This window comes from Limulus polyphemus, unplaced genomic scaffold (assembly GCF_000517525.1).
Source record: "Limulus polyphemus unplaced genomic scaffold, Limulus_polyphemus-2.1.2 Scaffold1196, whole genome shotgun sequence".
Classification (NCBI taxonomy): domain Eukaryota; kingdom Metazoa; phylum Arthropoda; class Merostomata; order Xiphosura; family Limulidae; genus Limulus; species Limulus polyphemus.
In genome coordinates, this window is record NW_013666806.1 from 305540 (window position 1) to 314418 (window position 8879).

Here is an 8879-nt window from a genome sequence, read left to right on the forward strand (position 1 = left end):
CATATCTGGATAGATTTTTCAGGAATGCTACGGAGCGCATCTGAAAAAGCTTTGGGGCGCACTGTTTGAGAACCACTGCTCTAAAGTATGAAGTGTTCCATGTCCCTTCATCGCATCAGATTCATACCTCTGTACAGGTCTTGTGATTCATATATCTACATAGCTTAATATACAGAAAGTTTTAACCTATCTTCTGCTATCTTCCAAACTCCTGCTCTTCAGAGTGGAAAATCTGATTACTGTATATTCAGAAATGTTGGTTCTTCTAATGTTATATTTCTTTCATCAGTTAATTATTCTTTAGGATGCAATGCATTCAGATAAATATAATTTTTTTTTATTCCAGTTAGATTTTAAATGAAAAATTGACATCTTGTTGTGAGGAGCTCAGGAAGAAACAAATGTATATTATAGAAATTCATGATGAGTTTTATTTTTAAGATTAAAATTATATGCTTGAAATTTTTATTAAGAGACAACACAGATCCACCAACGTGAAGAGACAGAGGAATGTGGAATATAGTAGGAGGCCTTAATATTCATAACATAAAAGAAGATTAAAATAATACACATTGGTGAAAAGGGTATTGAAGTTAAAAATTGGTAATATGCTATAATGTGGTCATATGATGATGTAATTATAAAAATTCAGGCTGCTACTGCAATTGAATATTATAGGTACCAGGAATGAAAATATGCAGTTAGGAGTAAACTTTATTAGTTTCTGGTAAATATTCATGTATAATAGTTTCATTTATATGAAAGTTATAATGATATATTTCAGAAAGACTTATAATTGCATTCCTACTGAAAATTAAAAATACATGTAGGTTGTGGTATCCAGTTGTGATTAAGCTACATGTGTAACCTGTATTAAAAAAAATATTTTTCTTATAGGTTTAAAGTTTCATTTTGGGAATTAGCTGTTATTAACTCTGAGAAATATGGGTCGTGAACGTTGGAGTTCAGAAGTTGAATTTATTCTAGCTATGATTGGATGGAATGCTCTAGGACCACATGGAGTTGTACATACTTACATGATGCTGGAAAATGGTGGAAGTAAGTGTTACTTCTCTTGTCTTAATGAAATAAAACTTCCTAAGTTTGATTTTTGTTGATATGTGAACTGTTTTTACAGACAGATGTTTTAGTGTGAATACATTCTAATTAAGATGCACATAACACTATTGTATAAATAATGGGTTGTATCAAAATAACACTAGTCTTATTAGATCTTGGAGAGAGATGCAAAACATATACTTTAACATTGTGAACCCGATGAACGAAGTAACCAGTGTAATATAAGTTAGATAAAGTTATTTGTATATATCATACATTCATTGAGTTACAAATGTATTTCTTCATGGATGAGAATTAGCTACTATTTGGTAGAATTTCACCATTTCTATTGTCAAGCTAGCCATCCACACAATTAATTTAATTCTGATGAGAAAATGTTGAAGGGGAAGAGGTGTTTGGGTTGGAGACAAAATACTAGAACTAGTAAGCATGATCTAAGATTGAACTGAAATTATCATACGAGTCTTTGTTTAGCTGGCTGATTGATGGACAGTTGATCAAAGTGCCCAACAGTTTCTGAAATATATGAACTGCTTAAGATGTAGCGTTGGACTATCAGACAGAATTAGCATAGAGGTATGCTTTAAATCTTTTGCCATCTGCCTTAATGGTGTGTGCTTTTTTGTCCATTTTGTACAGTTACATATATTAGACATGTTGCATACATTGGACATTATTTTTATTTGGGAAATCATTCAGATGAAGCTTAAATTATATGGAGATAGACCATAATCCAGTGAAAGCTGATGGAGCAGTATACCACAACATTATAAAAATTGTTTTAAATAATTAAGGGTTTTTGTTACAAATGAAAACATAAAAAACATACTATATGTTGCATATTCTAAAGTTATTTTCAGCTTCGTGTTATAGATGTCTCATAATAATCATAAGTTATGACTTTGCACTGATCCAAACAATCTGGTCAAGTATTACAATCCAGCATTTATAGATCTCAAAAAGTATTACATTCATTCCATAACATTAATGTGAGCATAATTTTTACAGTCAAAAAGCCTTACCATAAAAAAATCTAAAATAGTGTTTGATTTGTATTTGAATGCAATCAGAAGTTTTGTTCAGCAAATTTAATAAAATAAAAAGAAAAAACTGCAACCAACTTGTTTATCCGACTGATCTAATGCATAATCTACCGTTACATTATTATGTCCCTTTAATTACATATAAACATGTTTTGTATCTGATGATGAAGTAATTTGTTTTAGGTATAATACATTACCGAGATAAATTGATGTTCTTTGTGCAATGAAATTAAATTTTCAGTTTTTGTAATACTTTATAAGCAATTACAATATCAGAAACATTTCTATCTCTGATGATTTAGAGTTCGATATTGGTTTTAATTTCTTTACAGCCAGTCTCTTTGATTCTTACATCTTGTTTGTTGTTGGAAGTACATAGTATATCAAATTTCTTTCCAAAACATACTTGCCTCTGCTGACACTTAAAGCTATTGCTCAACCATCAGAGTTTCTTCTTTTGCCAATTTAAACATTGGTCTGATTTTTTTCGCACTTGCTCCAGTCTTTTATACCCCACTCAATTGCTCTTGGCGATATTTGTATTGGAATACTCTCCACTTATATCAGTGCACCCTCTATCCTGGTACTGTACTTGTTCAGATAATTTTATCACTTTTTCTTGACAAAATGTCACTAACAGGTTTCCCACTTTAACAATCGTTTGGAACTATTTTGAACGCTATTGTATTATCTAGTTGATTTTTGTAATAATAATAATAATAATTAAAAAATTTTTTTTGCTACTGATTGACAAGCCAATGATGGTTTGAATTCTCAGATTATGGAGGCAAATTGAGTTTCTTTTTTTCTACCTCTGATATCTAGGAGTGCACAACAATGGGGGAGGGGAGAATATCAGTGATCTTATTCGTGTGAGATGGAGACATATATTCGGATCTGGAGTGGTCCTCCAGGGGTTCTGAGGTGGCACTTATGGGTGATCCTGTGCCTTCTTTTAGTCTGTTGGATTTTCAGCCCCCTTTGGGACAGTGGTACATTTATGGACTTACAGTACTGGGATCCAGAGTTCAATTCCCTAGGGTGAATGCGGCCAATGGCTTGAAGCTGCTTTGGTCTAACAAAACAACTTCCTTCACCTGAAAAAATGCTGTTCCAGTCAATGGTAATCAAGACAATCTTTATATGACCTATGAAAAATATAAAGGAGGCCACTTTGGGATAAGCTGCCTTTGATTTGTTTATCTTCTGTTAGTTCTTCAAGAGTATGAGGTTTTGGGTTTTTTTTCTGGTTTCTTTTGAACCTGCACCTTAAGTGATGGCTGAAAGGTCTGGAAGGGAATTTTTAGTTTTTTCCCCCCATACATGGATATTGTGGTTCATGCTAGAAGGTTTACTTCTCAGTCATGTGAAAAGACAGTTAGATCTTATCCGACATATTGTAAGAACTTTGTGATTTAGCCTACCACCCCCAGGTGGAGGCATTTTTCTGACTCTCAAATAATACATCTGCTCCTCAAATTTCAGGGTTTTAAGGCAGAGTTTGTAGTTTACATACATAGTTCTATGTCCCCTGATGGGACAGAGTAATTCAATGGACTTAAAACTCAAATTCAACATTTTGTTTCCTTTCACTTCACTTTGTAAGAAGGCTCTCCAGATCACCAACTTCTTTGATGATGAGCTGGATCCCTTGTTAGCATGCATGTTGGTTCAATTTTTTGGCTTCTACATTCCTCCTGGTTGTTGTTGGAGTCTCAAATTCCACTGCTTCTATCAAACCAATTCTGCACTGGCAACCTCTATTTCACTATAATTACTACTGGTTGTAACAGGCTCTGTGGAAATGAGGTGTTCCATAAAACCACCTAGGAGCTCACCAGGTGGTATTACCACACTATGCTGGACTGCCACTCATGGACTGTCATGAGTAAAAACTAAAGGAGATCCTGCTTATCCCTGCCAATCATCAGATTGAATAAGTCAGGGTCGGTTTGTTTTAAAAATTTAGGGAACTTGGTTCACTTATTGCACTGTTTCCAGAACACTGTTTCTCAGGATGCCTCAACATGCATTAATCCACAGATTCTACTAGTGAAGCTAGGGAGTTCTTACCACACCTTGTTCCAGTCATTAGGGTGGTGGACAGAGGCTTTTCCTATAGAGAGTTAGTGAATTCCTCCACTTTTGGAGAAGAGGGCAAAGTTATGGGCCCTCCTACCTGGATTCCTGGATGTTTTTTTCCAGATGTTGACAGGAACAGCACCAGCCTATGCAGGAGCCTACTCATAATACTGGTTCAGATTTTATGCTTGGCTGTCCGGTTGAGGTGTGCATGTCCTTTCTTTTTGATCAATATCGGGTCATTGTTCATGGAAGGGGGTCCATTATCTCCTCATAATTCCGAAGGAGGAGTGGTCCCATCCTGGGTCCTTGGTTGAACACAGTTTTTCCACGTCCTCTCCATAATTCTGGGGGCAAGTGGAATTTACCTTGTTTGAGGAGTGAGGATGAATGTTCATCATTCCAGACTGGATGAGTTCTGTTCCTTTGGTTGAGTATGGCATACATGATCCCTTTATTCTGAGCCTGGGTTGTTACTTTTCAGGTTTATTCATGTGGAGGAGAAAGTTTGACCACGTGAGGGTTGCTTACATTTTTGTCGTGATTCCGGTGGTTCATAACGCATTACTCTATGGCTACAGGTTGGGACTCAATCAATAGTATATATGTACATGTAACTTTGCAGTCCAATTGCTCTACCCACCAATGTGGGATATAAGGACCAAGACCCCCTTAATTCCAACCCTGAGTGGTGGAACCTTAGCTATCTGGTTAGGGCTGATCTATGGTAATGATCACTCATACAGGAACTAAGTTGAGGGTGAAGAGCATACCTGTTCTGGATGTAGTGCAGTTCCCCCAATAGGGTGCTAATCTTCTATTGACACACCCATGATCTATGCAGACGCTTTCTATATAGATAATGCCCTCCCCGGCCCATCACCTTCTCGATGTGGGATTCTAGTTATAAGTGTCAGCAGAGGGATGTTTTGGAAGTTAACATTTTCCTAAATTGAAAATGTATTTCCAATAATATCTCCACTGACACTCTCTCACCCTTCCTCCCTACTAAGAGCTGGTGTTAGAGACTGGGATGGTGTCAGTCTGTCAAAAGTGATAAAATTATCTGAATGAGGTGCTTATATACAGTACCAGGATAAGAGGGTGCATTGACATAGGTGGATAATATCATAATACAAATATTGCCAAGAGCAATTGAGTGGGGTATAAAAGACTAGAGCAAATAAAAAAAAATCAGACCATTGCTTGGATGGGCAAAGAAGAAACCCTGGAAGCTGAGTAATAGCTATAAGTGTTAGCAGAGGTAAGTATTATTTTCAATTTAGGATAATGTTAAATATCACCAGAAGTTCCATTATATTCCTGTTCTAGGTGTTTGAAAATATTTAAAGAATTGCCAGTATTGGAATTCAAATGTTCTTTTATATACCGCTCCAAATGTTGCATGGTGGATTTCACGTAATTTATACCAGATCAAAACAAATCTATTGAGAAGAAGCATATAAGTAAAAAAGTGTTGGAGCAATGAAGTTTATCTTAAGTTTTCAATTTTCAATACTTATTTGAAAGCTATCCACTAAAATTTCTGGTTAGTTCAAATAACTGCAAGATAGTCTTGACTTTCTCCATATATATATCATACCTCACAGAATAGCTTCTCTCATTCATTGCTGCCCTCTATATGCATACTTTTTTTTTGCTCACCACTAGCCTTGAAACTTCCACCTATCCCATATTCAGTGTTGTCCTACTGCATCTTTGCTTTCAAATAAGCATGCAGCAACCCTCCACCAGAAGGAGCATGACACACACTCCTGACACAAGTTACTCCATCTACACTATTCAGCTTAACCTTCACTTCTTGTTTAGGCACAGTCGTGATTGGATGTTATAACATTTTGCTCATGCTTGAAACTTTGCACTTGATTTTTTTCTCAAAGTAGTAGATTAACTTAGTGTTGAGTGAAAGCAAACTTTTCATGACTTGCCTCATTTGATCCATAAATTCTGAATTCCATGCCAAACACACCACTATCATGACTACTGTTACTTCGTCTGTTGTTTCTTAGGATTCAGATTCTGCACTTTCAGCTGAGGATGTCTCGGCCTTAGTTTGACAGGAGCTTGAACACTACATGGGGTTGCCAGCTTCTCTCAAACCTGTACATGAGCCTCCTTTTTTGTAGGAGTCTGGTTTTGAAGAAAACAATTTAGAGAGCACTTTTTCCTCCCCCATCCTATGCCAGGCAATCTTATGTGTCACCTGTGGATGTTGCCAGGCTGCCCTCATCCTTTTTTGGGGCATGATTTCACAGGTGTGTTATATTTTGTCTGTGTCCTTTGTCTTGTCTGTCCGTGCATATTCCTGTTTACAAATAGCTCCTTAATCAAAATACCTTGTTTTTCCACTCTGTCTGGGTATCAGAGTTCATCCTGACCTGTTCCATGCCCAGTTACGTGCATGATCCACTATGCCTCATCCTCCTAGATCTTTGTATCTTTTTGCTTTGGCTTATTACCAAGTAAATTTTCCTTTTTCAGACTCACAACACTGTAAATGTGGGGGCCAGACCTGATTTTCTGGTTCAGTTCTTCAGTTTTTATTTGGTGGCTTGTGAGGGTGACTATTCTTTTCTGCTGATTTCCCTCCATTCCATTTCCCATCTATACTTCCATTCAGATTCAGATAGACATTTATGTCCTGTTCATGCTCTACATTGTTATATCATCTGCATGGCTTCCTTCTGTGGTTCTCATTCCAGATTATTCATTCCTTGGAACCCATCCTTTCTACATGATCTTTCACCTTCTACCCTCACGGATTGGATTTGTCAGCTTATTTGGCTGGTATATATATTTCCTTCTCTCCCGAGTCTCAACATCTTTTCCTGGTGTCATCTTTACAAATTCAACATCTTACTTTATTCCTGGAAGCTCATATGTGTTGTCCTTTGGAGAGCATAATCCAGTCTGGTATATGGACTACACCTAACACATTCATTTCCCATTACCTATATCATATGCCTGTTTCTCCCTCATCTGGATATCACATTCCACCTGTTGACATTCTAAGGCAATGGTTCAACTGTGAATCAGTAATTTTACTCCCTCTCCTACACAGTCAAGTCCTTTATAGGTAGTGGATTCCACTTGGTGGCATGTAGTGCCTATACAGGTATACTTTTGGCTATCAGATGCAAAATCTGCATTGTATGGCCTATCACACAAAGAGTGTATGTATACATATACACCATCTGGAGTATCCCTAGTGCACCTTCTCCAATGGGTCAAAACCTGGAGGCTGGACCAGGTGATCTGTTGGCTGGGATGCCCCACTAGAGAAAACCAGGGGCTGGACCCACCAATCAAAGGGGATAGTGCCCATCTCTGCTGATCCTTCAGTTGAATAAATTGGGGTGGTCTGCTTTTCAAAATATGGTTCTTATGGTCACCCATTGCATCGTCTCTGGTGCCAATATTCCTTTGGACCCCACAGTGCATCCCCCCTTCTTCATATGGATTTCCTAACCACTAGAGTAGATCTACCATAATGCATTTCCCCCCTCCAGTTGGGATCCCCCATTCTATCATTGCATGGATGTCAGTTCCCAAATGATAGGTTTTGGATTAGAGCTGGACTAGCCAACATCATTCCTCATGCATGTGTGGATTGGTAGCCCTTGTCCTACCATGGATATAATTTACTAGTTTTTCAGGTTCCTCTGGCATACCTCCTCTATCAAGCTGAGGTTTTGGTGTTCAGTATTGCAAGGAGATGGATTGACTAACAGGTACTCTGGCTACTTGGGATACCCTTGACATACCTCTTGTGGGTTGCGACTCATCAGTTCTGGTAGTGCATGGAGATGAACCTAGAACCAGAAGCCCAGTTGGTTTTCGATTTGAGTGAACCACCACATGGGCACTTCCCTTCCTATAGTATTCGGACATTCTTCAGATGCTTTCTGTAGGATGTTCATCTGGGTAACTTGGATTGGTCCTTCCACCTTTTCAGTGTGGGACTCTAGCTATTATGTAAGCAGATGTAGGATAGTATATCTGAAGTATTTTCCTACATTGAAAATATATTTCCAATAGGTGCTTACCTTGACTTGTACTTCCCACCCTACCTCCCCACTTCTGGTACTTCTTTTGTGGCTAATCTCAAAGTGAAGGTTAGGCTTAATAGTATAGAGGGAGTAACTTGTGTAGTGTGGGATAGTGTTTATGATAAATTTATGTTTTTAGATGACCTCCATAATCATTCAATCTATAAAGACAAATTTGAGTTATTTACTTCTTTCACTGTAAATTTAGTACAAGGATATTATTTGTTAAGATATTCTAAGAATGAAATCACTTCATTTTATATACCATAGTGTCAAAGGATGCTACAAAATCCTTAGTGATTTGGGAACCAATTAATGAAAAGGTAATTACAATGAGAGTTTATTAAAAAATTAATAAAAATAATAAATAATAAATAAATAAATAATTAATAATGTCGCTTTTTTTTAGATGAAAACATCTAAACAACTTATATATAAAAACAAAACATTTATTAAATGTAATAGTCTCCATTCTCATCAATGATGCTTTTCCATCTTACAATCAGGTTATGAATGCCCTGATTAAAGAAATCACTTGGCTTTGAAGCAAAAAAACATGTCAATGTCCTCTTTAGCACCTTCCACATTTGCATACGTTTTTCCA

The 8879-nt window shown here is 37.0% G+C and overlaps 1 long non-coding RNA gene across 1 annotated transcript in view; it reads left to right on the forward strand.

The window, feature by feature from the left end:
* LOC106462549 overlaps positions 1-8879 on the forward strand; it is a 20302-nt gene that overhangs the window by 9532 nt on the left and 1891 nt on the right. The window contains exon 2 of the long non-coding RNA XR_001290997.2: positions 898-1059. This is a non-coding gene — a long non-coding RNA (uncharacterized LOC106462549). The remainder of the gene's footprint in view (positions 1-897; positions 1060-8879) is intronic.